Below are 17536 nucleotides of genomic sequence, written 5' to 3'. Positions count from 1 at the left end.
CTTCCACCATATGCGAAATCCATAAAAAGTTTCAACCACAGAAATCTTCCATAAGCATTCCTAATATTTTAAGAAACATAAATAAATGTCAACAAAGATCGAGAAAACAAAGTAGCATCAATGATAGATAGAAATTTAACCTCTTTTTGCTGTTACAATTGTCAGAACCATCATCAAATTGTTCATGCTCACGACATCTTTTTGCAATGGCAGAAGGTTTTTTTCTAATGGTAAAAGCCTGAAATGTCATCAAAAGCAACAACAAGGAAGGAAAAGAAGAAGTAGCAACATTCAAGACACTTCCAATCCCTTTGATTTTAATAGACGAAAGAAAGGAAGAAGAGCTCATCGAGTTCTTTATTTTACCAAAAGCATCCTGCGATTTTGTAATACTAGCACCATCGCCAACAACATTAAGGCTTGATTTCCTGAAACCAAGCGTTAATCCTGTCTGTACTAGCACTGCTACAGGTGCCACTATAAAAAATGACATTGGTGCTAGTAATCTCTCTTTTACCATATAACTATACTATGAAAGAGTCACTAATGTAACGAAATCATGAACCTGAGTTTGAGCCTGAGATTTATCCTCATATCGAGTCTGAGCATGAGCCTGACCATGACAAAACCTAGCATGACCAGTCCATCCCCCTATAGAATTAGGCTTTTTGTCTACCAAAGGTTGGGAAAAAGTATCTTCAGCGAGTTTGGAACAGTCAAAAGGGGATAGTGTACCACTGGATTCTCTCTGGACAAAAAGAAGACTATAATAAGAAATGTTGCGTGGAACTTCTTCTGCTCAATGGTTAGGAAAACTAGACACAAAAAGTTGGCACAGAAGAAAACATAACAGTAAGTATGCACCTAAGGCTAAGTGATCAAAATTTCAGGCAAGAGGTTGGCGAGGAAGCTAAATGAGCCATTTGGTTTTGTAATCATTCATATCATCTTCCTTGTTCCGTTCTCATAGAAATGCATGAAGAAGTATGTTGGGCATATCTAGTTAAGTCATCTGCAACAACTTTTACATTCTTGATAGAACTTGAGGAGTATCTTTTATGATCTAGGTAACGTATCCTTTGTTATCCTCTTGTCTTTGTACTGGTCTGTTAGAATATTTTGTATAGATTAACTTATCAATTATTAAAGAATACGGAAAGGTAACTTCTCAAAGAAAAGTTAAATAGTGTAATTTTTCATTAAAGGAGTTCAGATCGCTCCTACTTTGCTTTACCCCTGCTCATTACCTCTAGGGGTATATTCAATACGAAGGATAAGTAGAAGTCCGGAACCAACTAGCAACTAAAATCGAAAAGTGATACAAAAGTGTAAACCAAATGAATATAGCGAAATAATTTAGTGTGTTATATGACCTATTAGATGGAAATGGCCTTATTAACCATTTACGTCTAACAACCCTCTTATGCAATCTCTCGTTAACATCTAGGTTAGTATTTCTTAAATAGAAGTTTAAATTTACTCTCATGTTTGTACCTTATAATACTTAAATTTTACATTAAAAACTCATTCATAATGTACTACGACTTCAACCTTCGGCGCCTTCATCCATCCTGGATCCGTCACGGGATGACCATTTAGAATCATTAAATCGCAATAACCAATTCCTTCTGTAACCATAAGGGATAATTACTTTTGGCTCTTGATTTATGTGGAAAGTATGTGTGATATCAGTTTTAGCATAGTTAATCTTCAATTGCTTAAAACATGTGTTTTGGATACGTTATATATAAACTATATTTAAAATTACATCATTCCCAAATAGAGTAACAATATAAATTTAACATATACATATGAGTAATTAAATGGTGAACGAGGTTAATATTTTAGTAAATTTATGATCAGAAGTGAACATTTTAAATAATTGAAAGTTAAATGTCAAATTTATTCGTGGAAAAATTGACCTAGGCCACTTGGTAAGTAGAGAAACAATAAAAGAACATTAGAGTTGCTTCTTTCTTAGCCGACATAATATCCAGGAGAGCCCTGATCCTACAATCTGACACTTTAATTTGTTGATAAAGTATTATATGCTAAGGGCAAGTTTATGGTATATTTTGTATGCTTGAAACTTTGTTTGATAGAGTGAGTTGATTTTCTATCCTTATGCCCCTTATTTTATTTCATCTATGCATGATTAAGCAAGGAGAATCTCTCTTAAATAGTGACGGCATTTAATTGTTAGCATTGGGTGAACTAATAATTTCAATACTTAGACATGATCATGTTGGTGCTATTTTTCATAAAGAGTTGCTTTTACAGGTTATGTAGTATCACATGAAGGGTCTTTCCTTTTGAACATTTCTGTGTGATTGAATAAATTATGGATCATGATTAAACTATCTAGTAAACCTGAGTGTGAGTAGGCATGTTTAATTGGTGTCATTAAGGTGTGAAATTTTGTAGAATGTATGATGAGTTGTTTGGGGATGAACAAAGATTTACTTATGGGGTGGTGATCTTGGTTGTATACACCCAATTATTGCATTTTGCCCATGTTTAAGCTTGAGTTTTGATAAAATCACATATATCCATGTGTTGAGCAAATTGATACGGGTAAGCTTAGATTGTGATTAAATATGTTTTAGGGATCAAGTTTGCAAAGAACAAATCAAAAATAGTGAAGGAGGTGAAAACGGGAAATTATGGACTAAAACAAGATAGTTGGATGTGTCAAATTTGGGTCCTCTCTGCGCTAACAAGCTACTGAAATAGGCTCTGCATATAGCGTATCTGTTGGGAGACTTCAGAGAGAGTGAGAAGTGCCTCTCCAGGATGGTGGGCTTCACGTTGTATGACTAGGAAGGCACGTTACACTAAGTACTGTATCTTGGAGAAGGCAATTCAGAGACATATTCGTTTAAAAGTAAAATTCAAGTCCAATTAGGAATTAGGGTTATTTTTCACCTCTAGAACCATCCAGCATTTTAAAATGGACTTTTTTGCAAGCTTCACACAGGGAAGGATATTACGACATTAGGGTTCTTACTTTTCTATTCTTTAATTTTGCATAAACAAAATAAATTCGTGCAATTTTACTTAGACGATCTTTACCTGACAAAGTTTATTTCTTATATTAGTTATTCTTATGTTCTAGAGCATACTATTTTAATACTTTTTCACCATTAAAAAGTTCATATTCTCATTGTGAACTCCAAGAGTAATCTTAAGTTAGAACAAAGAATATAGGTAGGTGGTAATATCTTTACTTAAATACAATACAAAATTGATTTGTAGATAGAATAAAATATACCAAGACCGGCTTACTTGGTTATAAAACAGAAGAAGCAATTGTTTTTGCATGTTCCCTCTTGATGAAAAGGAATACATAAATAGAAGTTCACATGAATAAGAATTTTAGTCTTGAAAAACCATTATCATGTCATTAACCTCATAAATCAACAACTACATAAACAAACAACTCAATGAAATCACAGTCGTAAAACTGGAATCTCTCTCTAAATTGTGAACACAATTGTTAACTTACTTTCTTGTTACCGTTATTATGTACGAAACACAAATTGAAACACTCTCTTGGTTACAAAATCACAAAATTAAAACTACTCTCTTGGTTACTAAAACACTTGTCTAAATTTGCAATATTGTATTGGACTAGATAATTGCTTATTATATCGGTCTCTGGTATTGATATTTGGACTCTAACCAGTTTAAATGATGAAAGTTCATGAATCGAGGTTGATCGACATTAAGTATGATTTGTATCTTGTTGGGTTGCATATAAGGAAACATTCAGCTAGATGTTGTCATCAAACTGGAAGTTCTTTAAATTTTAAAAACCTGACTGAGTTAATCCAATAGATATTCATCCTCACATCAACAAGAGAAAGCTAGTTCAAATAAGAGACAATAGATCACTGAACTGATGGATGGGCATGATAAAAAATTAAATTACACATTCCTTTTTTGAGACTTTAACTTATTTATGTTTTAGTCCAATGCCAACTTATTGTTTCATACCAAGATATAATCTAACTAGATCTTTCATTTTATTTAAAAAAGACTTGAAATCTTTGATTGATATAGGAATAACTTTATTGTTGTATAAGAGAAGAATACAGCATAAACACATTGGCCGAGATGATTTTATTTTGACTAGTGTATCCATTTTATTAAAACTGCTACACCTAGAGCAACTACAAAGAATGTCCCCAAGAATATGGGGACATCAACGGTAGAATATGAAAGTGCTCATAATACACATGAGAAGCTTTTAGTAAATTTATAGTTCCATGAATGACTTAACAAGTGAATTCCAATCTTTTGTTAAATTTTCACTAAACCCTACTTCTTGAGTGAGTTTTTTCACATTGCTAATTCCAAGGATACTGAAAGTCAATCAAAAATAACCTCTCCCTTACCACCATAAGTCAGGGGTAGTTGTGGAAAATTTCCCTCCCTTGGGCTCACGACTAACATGTGAGATTACTTTGAGATTGTTTAGTGTAAATTTTCACTAATTTGTAGTAAATACTAAGTGAATATTTTAATATATTACATGATTCAATTAAAAGATATTAGGTTCCGATAAACCCATAACTCATTGCCTACGTTCACCCTGTCAATGAAGTCCTTGAGTGTGTTTGGTATGAAGGAAAATATCCTGGAAAATAAGTGATTTTCTCAAAAATATCTTCTAGAATTTAATAAGTCAAATGAATATAATATCCTAAAAGCATTTGTGGAGGTGTTGGTGTATGGGTAATGGTGGGGTGTATTGGACGGTGGAAGTCGGGGCATATCCAAGAGATGCAATTTTTAATTACAAGAAGATGATTGAACAAATAGCGAACAATTTCTTGCTGAATGAAGAAATTCATTGCATGATGTTAGATTTTGCGACCCAAATTCTGTTGATTTTTTCTTGAAAAGTTTGCGGTATAGACCGGTATGTTTTTGGGCCTAGGATTTATTTGTACGGACGTATAATAAGTGTGATTTAGTGGATTGTTATGGACGGTAAATATATGTCATTGACACTTTTGGCTCCTCATTATACTCCTCTCCATTATGATAAATTCCTCTGCATCTACCCGTGGTTTTTTCCATCAAGGGTTTTCTTCTTGTTGTTGTTTTTTCTTTGTGATATTGTTTATTTTATCCGAACATAACACATGACGACTCAAGATCTAGGATTTCTAAGATATATTGATGCCATTTAAGTAACAAAATTTCTTAGATAAGTGCATGTCATAGTGTATGGACCTCATATAAATGGGATCACCCTATCAAAGAAGATTCTATGAGATAGATATTTCTGGATGATCATGTAGAAAGACTGCAGTTGGTTTGTACAAAAATGTCACATATTTTTAATACATGGAGATTTGATTTGAGAGTCCCCAATGAACATAATGTTATGAGTTCACCTTGGCTGTGTGTAGCCTGGGGTATGGATACCATTAGCCCGGTAGAGTCATCTGCTTCTAACAGAGGCAGATTTGTTTTTGTTTCTATTAATTATTTAATCAATTGGGTGAAAACTACTTCTTATAAAGTTGTGACCAAGAAGGTAGTACCTTATTTTTTCAAGAGCAACCTAATATGACGATTTGTGATACCTGAATAATTATTATAGATAATGTGTTGCATTTGAATGGTAATTTGATGTAAAGGATATGTGAACAGGTCAAGATTATTCCCCAGAGCTCACCTGCATAATCTTCCTCAGATGAATAATGATGTAGAAGCTGCCAATAAGAATATCAAGTAGATATAGAAAAAGATGATAGATAGTCATCAATTTTGACATGATATGCTACCTTATGTTTTGTTTGGACATGAAGGATAGTCAGAAGTTTGATTAGGGAAATTCCTTATGTCCTAGCGATTGGAACAGAAGATACCATCCTTGAGAATCATTCAGGAAAGTGAGCTAAGTAATGTAGTATGGGTTCATGCTTGGTATGAGCAACTGATGTTGATTGATAATAAAAGGATGAGTGTTGTATACCATAGCCAATTGTATGAGCAAAAACTAGTTCATACCTTTAATAAAAGTAGTAAGATCTCATATATTCACAATTGAACAGTTGGTCCTTAAGGGTATCTTTCCTCTCCAAGAGGAATACGATTGAAATTTTGATCCTAATTAGAAGGGCCCATAAGTAGTCTACAATGTGTTAACCAAAGGAACCTGGATTTTGCCCGAAATGGATAACTTTGGATTTCGTATGGCTATCATTAATATCTTCTTCTTTAATCTTTTCTGATAGATATGACTGAAGAATCACATTGCGTGTATCTAGTTTAATAATCTGTAAAAATATTAACATTCTTTCTAGGACTTAGGGAGTATATTATATAAGCTAGCTAGGAAACGAACCCCTCATATTCTCTTGTTTTTTACTAGTTTGTAAGGACATTTTGTACAAATTGAGTTGACAAAGATCTAACAAGATGGGTAACTTCTCAATGAAAAAAAGAGTGTAATTTTTCATTGAAGAGAATTCGGATCTGTTAGAGAACTGAAGTTTTGATGATGAACATATGAATGAAACATGTTGTGCAAGCAAGTCCATACAAGTGAAGAAAAAATAGTTACAAGCAAGGCTAATGATAAGATAAATGGTTGAAGTCGGAAGCGAATAAGCAAGAAAATTAAGTTACACTGTCAACACTTATTACGTGTAGAAAAAAAGTTGAGTAGAAGATAAATACAAAACTTGAAGATTGAGCAAATAAATGAGTCCTACCCAGTCAAGGAAATAAATGGTAACAAGGAATAAAATGAACTAAGAGACCTATTGAAGAAAGAAGACGGCATCATCTAAAGGACTTGATCAGAAGTTGGCTTAAATAAAACAGACTGCAAAAAAAAAAGTTTCACTCACGTAATGATAAGAAAAGCATCAATCGGGAAATCAGTTCACTAGCTTGAAGAAGAACGTGGTCCTTTACTTAGAGAGTCATAGACTTTGTGTAATAGGTTGGTTCTTTGAGTTGTAATGAGTCTTAATTCTTGTCATAGTAAAATATAAACTGAGTTAGGATTTGTATCTTCAAGTTAGGGAACTAAAGACTTGGGAACACTTCTCTTAGGAAGATTTGTGTTATTATAGAAATAGGAGTTAGAAGTTTAATTCCTACTTTGTGATGGATTTTGTGTTGCTTAGTTTGTCATTATCAAATATGAATGAAACATGTTGTGCAAGCTGGTCCACACAAGTGAAGAAAGAATAGTTACGAGCAAGGCTACTGATAAGCTAAATGGTTGATGTCAGAAATGGATAAGCAAGAAAATTCAGTTATACTGTCAACATTTATCACGTACAGAAAAGAGTTGAGGAGAAGATAAATTCAACACTTGAAGATTGAGAAAATAAATGAGTCCTACCCAATCAAGGAGATAGATGGTAACAAGGAGTGAAACAAACTGAGAGTCCCATTGAAGAAAGAAGACTACATTATCTAAAGTACTCGATCAAAAATTGTCTTAAGTAGAACAGACTACAAAAAAAAAGTTTCACTCAGGCACTAATAAGAAAAAAAACAATCATCAAATCAGTTCACTAGCTTGAAAAAGAACCTGGTCCTTTTCTTAGAGAGTTGTAAACTTTGTGTAATAGGTTGGTTCTTTGAGTTGTAATGTAACGCCCTGTGTCTGGTACCCCGGATGCTTTACTGTGCTAACAATCCCAAAGGACTACTAGCTAACCCATGACAGGTACCTGTTGTGAGCACTGCATAATAGTAATACTGTAATAATAATATAAATGAACTAAATGTGAAAATCTGGCAGAAAACTTTCCATAAGATTCAAAACTAAAATAAGCAATATCTAATCAAGGTATAATAATACCAAAACAGAAAACAGTTGTCTGAAATACTCTAGTCTGAAAAGCCTCTAAACTGTCTGAACTATGGAGATGATGGTACAATCCTACAACTAACTCTGACTATTGAAATAACTAAGTACTGAAATAATAAAATAATGAAATAATCATGTACTCGAACTATAAGGACTCACCACTAACTTTGACTGCTAAAATCTAAACTGCTAAGTGTGATTGGGAACCTGAGCATCCAAACCTATGGTATAAAATGCCATAGCGCAAGAGAAAAGTATGCGTTAGTACGTGGAAATATACTGGCATGCAAAGTGGGGTAGGCTGAATGCAAGGGTTCATATGCATAGACCATAAGTGACTAAGAAACATGAACATGACTGGATAAAAATACATGCATGAATACGTAAATTGGAATTGAGGTCGTGATAACACTGAATACTGAGTTCTGAATATTGATGTATTGACATTTGAGACTACTAATCCTAGGATATTAAATAACTGAGTCTACTGATGTCGATATTTGAGTTTACTGATAACTGATATCTAAGTTTATTGGTACTGTATTATTGATTAATGGTAACTGAGTGACTGTTTCTGACAGTCCTAAAACTATAGAACTATCCGAGTTCTATACTATACTGGATGCCTGTATTTGACAGTCTTGATTCTGAAGAACTATCTAAGTTCTTTACTGAGCTAAGCAACTGTATCAAACAGTCCTGAATCTGTAGAACTGAACAGAGTTCTATTACTGAGACTGAAGCTAAAGCTAAAATTGTGGGAGGTAATCATCTAACCGACATGCCCTGAAACTGAACTAGTGAGGTCTAACCTGTAACCCCATCTGGAAGAGTGTTAATATCGTGCCATGGGTAAAAATAAGCTGTGAGTTAACCCTCTGCTGATAGGGATATCTTCCGTCAAACCCTCACTGGTAGGAGAACTCGAATGAGATATATTAACCCTAAACTCGTAAGGGTATATCTCAACCTATGCTGGCTATGTAGTTCTGGAATGCTAGGATTGCTTTTAAGGATCACACCCTCTGCTAGTAGGTGAGTCCCCATTCTTGGGTTCACTCAGTGATGAATCCTACTCCCAACTGAATAGATACTGGGCTGATTTCCTGGTTCATATTAGGCTTGACTAAGATATTACTGATCGTACTAATTAACTAAACTGAACTGAGCTTACTGAGTTCCATCGACTGACAGAATACTACTGAGTTCTATTACCTGATTGAGTTTACTGAGGGGTTAATTGTATACTGAATGGGACTGGATTGATACTGAGATTATAAAGTTTTCCTAAGTTCTGTAACTGACTGAATTCTACTGATCATGGATTGACTAAGAGTATCTTGAAATTTGACATTGGCTCTAGGCACATAACTAAATTGTTGGGTATTAAATACCCCCAAGACTTGATAACATGGATTTTAAGAAGACGTGATACTTCTTGAACACATGACCATAGTCAACAATTCATAATAAAATCATTGAGGGATTTCATAAAACACTTGAAAATCATAATCTTGTACATGAGTAGGAATGGATTCTAACAAATCATAATTTCACAAATCAAATCTCATGAGCATTCCATCAAATGATTATAAGGCATAGCTTTAGCATGGGAGTAAACTTAAACACATGGATATAGCATGGATCATTATTTAGATCAAAGATGAGTCACAATTGCATAATTCATTCACTTAAACATTTTGTCAAACACCTAGATGGCATAATCTTGTACTTAGACTTGGACAACAAGGTAAAGCATCATGTATATCATATTTAGTTCATAATTCAAGATATCAACATAAGAGAATTCAAATCCAATGTACATGCTATCATAACATCATGAAGTACAATAAAGATTTCAACTTTGAAACCATACATTAATATTAACATGGATGAGATACAATCCACAACATGGAAATCATAATTCATGATTTAAATTTAGTTTCTTGAGATCCAAGGATGAAAGGGATCCTTGGATGAACACTTTACAGACCTTATTGCTTGATTTAGAGAAGATTGACAGCAAAATCTTTGAGATTTGAATCTTCATTTGAAAATCCTAAGGCTTGTTCTTGAGAGAATTTAAGAGAAATTGAGTATATTTAGGTTAATGAGGGCTGAATCTCGTATTTTGGGGGTTAAATAGAGGTGGTAAAATAACCAAAATACCTCTCTGGATGCGGAGCTGAAATTTTTAGGAATATGCTATGGAGAGTGCATCGCATGCTCTACTGCACCGGAATGGAGTGTATGTCTCATGCTCTACTGCACCACCCTTAGGGGTGTACTGGAGCATGCGCCGCACACTAATCGCACGGTGCTACTGTTTTAAAATCCAAACATGCCCTAAATGGATTTTGAAAATTTCAAAACTCACCCGAGATGTACTATTGACTTGCCCCATTATGAATCAACTTAAAAATCAATAAACAAAGGTTATAAAGGTTATGAAATAAATCCTCAAATTCCGACGGCTTTAAAATAGACTAATTCCTTAACACTTAGCTTAAATTTTCTTAGTATTGGATCCTTTATAAGCTCTAAGGAGATGAATTAGACTTAGGATTTTGCAGGATCTTACAATATCTCACCCTTGGGAACATTCGTCCTCGAATGAGACTGACTGAGATGGGAGAAATGATAAACTGAAGTACATACTGGACATGCACAACTGAAACATGATTTCATGACTGATATAGCTGTTAAGCTGAGTTTATTATACTAAATATGCATATCTGATGCATGAATAAATATCTTATGAATACATGACTGAGATTACTGATAAGATGAATTTATCAAGCTGAACATGCATATCTGATGCAGGAATACATGACTAAATTGACACATAAATGCATGACTGAATAAGCTATGGTAATTGATACCAAGTTTATAATGGAAATCTAAACATGAGACTGAATAAGCTTAAGAAAAGCTATTACCTTGAGCAAAGTCTGAGTTTATGGAGAAGTAATAAGGATACTTGGTCCGCATGTCTGCTTCTGCGTCCCAAGTAGCTCCCTCAATGGACTGATTCTGCCAAAGAACTTTGACTAGAGGGACTTCTTTGTTCCTCAGTCTGCGAATCTGGTAGTCAAGAATTTCAATTGGAATCTCTTCGAAAGAGAGGTTGTTCTGAATATCTACGCCCTCTATAGGGACTACAACTGTTGGGTCACCTATGCACTTCTTTAGCAAGGAGACATGAAATACTAGATGTACTGAGGCTAGATCTGAAGGAAATTCGAGCTCATAAGATACTTTGCCGAAATGATTGATAATTTTAAAGGGAATGACATATCGGGGACTGAGCTTTTCCTTCTTGCTGAACCTCTTCACTCTTTTCATAGGAGGGGTTTTCAAGAATTCTAAATTGCAGCTCTCTAACTGAAGATACTAAACACACATAAATAGAAATATGAGAGCATAACTGAGCCTAAAACGTGCTACATAGACTGAGTATCTAGAGATGAACTAAGCCCCTGAATACATGGGTTACTACTGAGATTGGAACTGGAGTGTTAACCTTTGAATCCCACCATTCCAAACTGGATTCTTTATATAAAGAAACGTTGAAGGGTGTAAGACATGATAGCTCAGAGGTTGTAGAGCATCTACCCCTTGCGACATTATATGCCTCAAAGAATACTTACTTGGCTGAGATACTGAGGAAACTAGGATGATGCACAGGGCACATACGAACTGAGTCATGACTGGTAGCTGAGTATTAGGCATGTAAGACTGAACTGTACTGAGTCTAAATAACTGGACTGAAACTGTAGAGTATTATACATATAAGGTAAGGATTGACTGGGTAACATGAGATAACTGAGCATGAATTTATGAAAACTATACTATGTTAGAATGAAAGACCCAGCGTATAACATAATTCAGAAATAGTCTATAAACTGAGGTACTAAAATACAGATAACTATATGTTGATAGTTGTACGCTATGGTCAAGCAAACCTGAAATTGAACTGAGTTACTGATCTGATTACTAGACTGAGACTGTGACTAAGACTGTAACTAAGACGACAATTAAGACCATAACTGAGACTGAATACTGATATTTTACTGAAGCTGGGTACTTGTTCTGATAGCTACATAATGTAGACTGATATAAATCGAGGACCTAAAGTATGAACAAATACTATATCAAAATTGGAACTGAACTGAGGCCTGTGGTATAGAATATCAATACTATGAATTTATCAAGGAGTCTAAACTGAGGACATACATAACATAGTCTAAATTTTTAACTTATTATTAAGATCGTGGCATGAGTCATGGGAACTGAGCATACTGTAAGGCGTGACATGAGTACATGAATCATGAGATGTATGACCTGAGTTTGGAGTTTCTGTATTTATGAAACATGATTTGTAACATTGAATGAACTGGAACTCCTTATACTAGGAACTGGAATCGTACATGATTCTATGGAAGGTGCATGAATATAAGCTGTGTTTATTTTATGGAACTGAGATGTAAAGTATGCGTAGGTATCGTGATGACTGAAGTACAAAACTTTGCGCTGAGATAAGGATGGGTCGGGAATCGCCTTCCCTTACTGCTTTTCTATACATACTGGCACTACTTACTAGAGCTTGAGAGTCTAACTTTGTTACTTGCTCTACCATCCCCCCTGGCTTAAATTCATCTTTAAAAGTCTGTGAACACTTAACTATACTCTAAACTGAACTGCAATCAATTTACTCTAAAGTCTGGGGTGTAATATTACACTTGAGTGATAAACTCATCCTAAAAGACTACACCTAAGAGTATAAAACCCGCTGCTAATACTATCTCCAGTGATATAACCCTTAACTTTCTTTAGTTTCTGCAGTCATCATCGCATACTTACACTGTTTTCGGTACATGATTGCCTCACTAAACATGATATCTACTTTTGTTTCTTTATGACTACTAATATCATATATCCTAACTCACATTCATACCTTCATACTTAATTTCTTATCAACTGACTTAAATTTTTGCTTGCACTATTCAAGCCTACTGATTTACTTTGGTATAACTATCTTCATGAATACATAATATGTTTAATATGGATAACATTATCCCAACTCTACTACTACTAAACTCTTAGATTTATGCTACTAACTCAAGGTCATATGCTATCATAGGTTCTGAGAAGGGATCTGATGGGATATCATAGTTTGGGTTCGTGAATAAGTTCTCTTGATCATGAATAAAATCTGTACGACTTTGGAACATAACAAAGTGATGAGATACTCTTGAGCTTGTAGGTAATTCCCATAACTGTCTACAGGGACTGTCTGAGAAAGCCTTATTTCTAGGACTTTGAGCTTCACTATTTCTATTACCTTGAAAGTAAGGTGGAGTTGACATGAGTGGAGCATGATAAGAATCTACATATATTTCTTAGAGAACCTTTCTATATCATGATCTAAGGTATGAAAGAAGGGAAACTTTTCCTAAAACATCTCATAGCCTCCTGTTCATAAGTGTGGCGCGTTACACACCCATGCACAAAACTCTACTAGATGCGGCTTTCAGACTTTCTAGGATAGTGTTGAACCTTAAGCTCTTATACCAAGTTTGTAACGCCCCAAGTCTGGTACCCCGGATGCTACACGGTGCTAACTATCCCCAAAGGACCACTAGTTAACCCATGAATGATACTTGATTGAGCACTGCATAATAGTAATACTGAAATATCAATATAACTAAAATAAATGTGGAAATCTGGAGAAAAACTTGTCATAAGGTTCAAAACTAAAATAAGCAATGTGTGATCAAGGTATAATATGACCAAAACTGAAAACAACTCTTTGAAATACTCTAGTTTGAAAAGCCTCTAAACTGTCTGAACTGTGGAGATGATGGGACAATCCCCTAACTAACTCCAACTGCTAAAATAACTAACTACTGAAATAATAAAATAATGAAATAATGAAATAATGAAATAATCATGTCCTCAAACTATGAGGACTCACTACTGACTCTGACTGTGAAATCTGAACTGCTAAGTGCAATCGGGAACCTGAGTGTTTGAACCTATGGTATAAAACATCATAGCGCAAGAGAAAAGTATGCGTCACATGTGGGAATTTACTGGTATGCAAAGTGAGGTAGGCTAAATGCAAGGTTTCATTTGCATGGACCATAGCTGACTGAGAAACATGAACATGAATGAATGACAATACATGCATAAATATGTATACTAGAACTGGGGTCATGATAACACTAAATCTTAGTTCTGAATACCGATATACTGACATCTGAGTTTACTAATACTTGGATACTGAATAACTGAGTCTATTGATATTGATAGCTGAGTTTACTGATAACTGATAACTGATAGCTGAGTATACTGGTACTATATTTTTTATAATCGATAACTGAGTGATCATTTCTAATAGTCCTAAAACTGTAGAACTATCCGAGTTCTATACTATACTGGATGACTGTATCTGATAGTCCTAATTCTGAAGAACTATCTGAGTTTTTTACTGAGCTGAGTAACTGTATCTAATAATCCTAAATCTGTATAACTAAACTGAGTTCTATTAGTGAGACTGAATCTAAAATTGAAGCTATAGGAGGTAATCATCTAACTGATATGCACCAAAACTGAACTGGTGGGTTCCAATATATAACCCCAGCTGGAAGGGTGTCAGTATCGTGCCATGGGTAAAGACAAGCTATGATTTAACCCTTTGCTAACAGGGAGCTCTTCCGTCAACCCCTCGCTGGTAAGAGAACTCGAATGAGATGTATTAACCCTAAACTCAAAGGGGTATATCTCAACCTATGTTGGCTACGTAGTTCTAGAATGCAAGGATTATTTCTAAAGATCACACCCTCTGTTAGTAGGTGATTCCCCATCCTTGGGTTCACTCGATGTTGAATCCTACTCCCAACTGAATAGACATTGGACTGATTTTCTAGTTCATATAAGGCTTGACTGAGCTGTTATTGATCGTACTGTTAAACTGAACTGAACTGAGCATAGTGAGTTTCTTTGACTGATGGAATACTACTGAGTTTTGTTACCTGACTAAGTTTACTAAGGAGTTAACTGAATACTAAATGAGACTGATTGATCTTGAGATTACTGAGTTTTCCTGAGTTTTGTAACTGACTGAATTCTACTGATCATGGCTTGACTGAGAGTATCTTGAAAACTGACATTAGCTCTAGGCACACAACTAAATTGTCGGGTATTAAATACTCGCAGGACTCAATAGCATGGATATTAATAAGACATGACACTTCTTGAACACATGACCATAGTCAACAATTCATAATAAAATCATTGAGGGATTTCATGAACCACTTGAAAATCATAATCTTGTACATGAGTAGGAATGCATTCTAACATATCATAATTTCACAAATCAAATCTCATGAGCATTCCATCAAACGATTATAAGGCATAGCTTTAGCATGGGAGTCAACTTAAACATATGGATATAGCATGGGATCATCATTTAGATCACAAATGAGTCACAATTGCACAATTCATTCACTTAAACATTTTGTCAAACACCTAGAGGGCATAATATTGTTTTTGGACATTGACAACATGGTGAAGCATCATGACTTCATTCAAGATATCAACATAAGAGAATTCAAATCCAAAGTACATGCTATCATAATATCATAAAGTACAATAAAGATTTCAACTTGGAAACCAAACATTAACATTAACATGGATGAAAAACAATCTAAAACATGGAAATCACAATTCATGAGCATTTGAGAGATAGTGAGTATATTTATGTTAATGAGGGCTGAATCTCTTGTTTCGGGGGTTAAATAGAGGTGGAAAAATGACCCAAATACCTCTCTGGATGCGGAGCTGAAAGTTAAAATTTTTAGGAGAGTGCTATGGAGCATGCATCGCATGCTCTAGTGCGCCGGAATGGAGCGTGTGTCGCATGCTCTACTGCACCCCCTAGGTGTGGACTGGAGCGTGCGCCGCACGCTAATATCACGGTGCTACTGTTTTGAAATCCAAACGTACCCTAAATGGATTTCAAAAATTTTGATAATTTTGAATCTCACCCAAGATGTACTATTGAGTTGCCCCATCATGAATCAACTTTAAAATTGACAATGAAGGTCGGGAATGTCATGAAATAAATCCTCGAAGTTCGAAGGCTTTAAAAGAGACTAAGTCCTTTAATAGTTCCCTTTTTTATATCTTTGTTTAATTTTACATTAATACTCATTTTTATTATGTTTTTGAGATTCATACTTCATTATCTTTATCAATCTCAGAACAAAGACTCTTTTTTCCTTCTATCTCAGAAAAATGACTTCATTATTCCCCCTCCCCCCAAAGACATCATTTCTGATTTAGTGATGAAGAATCTTTGTAAAAGAATCATATATGTTACGAGACCAAGAAAGCGTACAAAGAAGCGCAATCATGGCGAGGAACATTCTCATGTTAGGAGGAGGCAGGATGGGGAGGAGACGATGGTCAGGGACATATGATGCTTAGGCCGAAGGGAATTTCATGGGTTAAGGGTAGGGGTGTCAAAATGAACCCAAATTGAGTTGACCCGTCCAAAATTTAATGGGTTGGGTTCAAGATAATTTATTATTGGGTAAATCTCAACCCATTAAACCCCAACTTATTTTCAAATTGGGTTCAAATAAGCTCAATCAATCTCTACTTCAACCTATTTAATAGAAAAATTATTTTCTTAAAGAAAGTGAGAAAAAAAATAAAAATATGTCCTCCACACTCAAAATCACCCACCTCACCTCACCTCACCCCCACGTTACCCCAACCCCACCCCAAGCCAATTTACCCCAACCCCACCGCGCCTCCCTTAACTTAAGGGGTGTGGAACATAGTAATTTACATGGGTAGTTACCTTTATAATCAATTTGTATAGTTTAATTAATGTATTATATTAATATCATACTTCGTTAGATGTTCCTTAATAATTATATATATCGTAGTGATAATTATTAACATAGATTATAATCGATTTTATAGATTTAGAATTAATATAAGTCTTAAAAGCTACTAAATTGACTAAGTATCAAACTATGTCTTAAGAAAGTACTAAAATACTCCTAATAGACTAGGTATCAAACTAAATCTTAAAAGAATCCACTGCCAGGAATAGCACAACAACAAACATATTTATAGCTTTTCAAATAAAATATTCAAAATTAAATTTAAAAGAAAATTGCATGTAGTTTGAAGGAATATTGAAACTGATAGAATTCTAAAAATAAATTACAATGCCATAAGTTGGTTTAAATCAGATGACTAATGGTAAAAGTGTGTGGGATTAGTGATCGAGAAGTAACAGCGCGTACCTTGTCGCCTGAGAAAGAAGAAGGAAAAGTGTTGTGATAGAACCATCATGTTAAGGAATTGAGGTAGAGGCGTCTAGTGGAAAAGTGTTTTTAGTGTCTTTTGAAAATTTGCAGCGCATTTGTAGGGTTGTGTAATATAAGGCAGGTTCAATGTGCTGGTTTTTTTTTTTTAAATTTAAATAAGTTCATTTTATTTTAATGAGCTGGGGGTATACTAGTAATTTCACTTTAAGTTTAATTTGAGTTGGTACTTTTAAGGTAGTATAGATATAGATATAGATATAGATAGATATAGACATATATATATTCAAAAAAAAATTACATTATACATACAAGATTAGAATTAGTTATTTGTGGAAGACAG

General features: G+C 34.6%; 1 long non-coding RNA gene across 1 annotated transcript; it reads right to left on the bottom strand.

Annotated features, from left to right (window-relative positions):
• Positions 1 to 7266: 7266 nt before the first annotated feature.
• On the bottom strand, positions 7267 to 17485 carry LOC107871053. The gene is made up of 2 exons (XR_001674589.2): positions 17173 to 17485; positions 7267 to 7718 (listed from the first exon to the last, which is right to left on the bottom strand). It is a non-coding gene; the product is annotated as an uncharacterized LOC107871053 (long non-coding RNA).
• Positions 17486 to 17536: the final 51 nt, after the last annotated feature.

This window comes from Capsicum annuum, chromosome 5 (genome assembly GCF_002878395.1).
Source record: "Capsicum annuum cultivar UCD-10X-F1 chromosome 5, UCD10Xv1.1, whole genome shotgun sequence".
In the NCBI taxonomy this organism is placed as follows: domain Eukaryota; kingdom Viridiplantae; phylum Streptophyta; class Magnoliopsida; order Solanales; family Solanaceae; genus Capsicum; species Capsicum annuum.
This window is presented reverse-complemented; position numbering and strand designations above follow the sequence as displayed.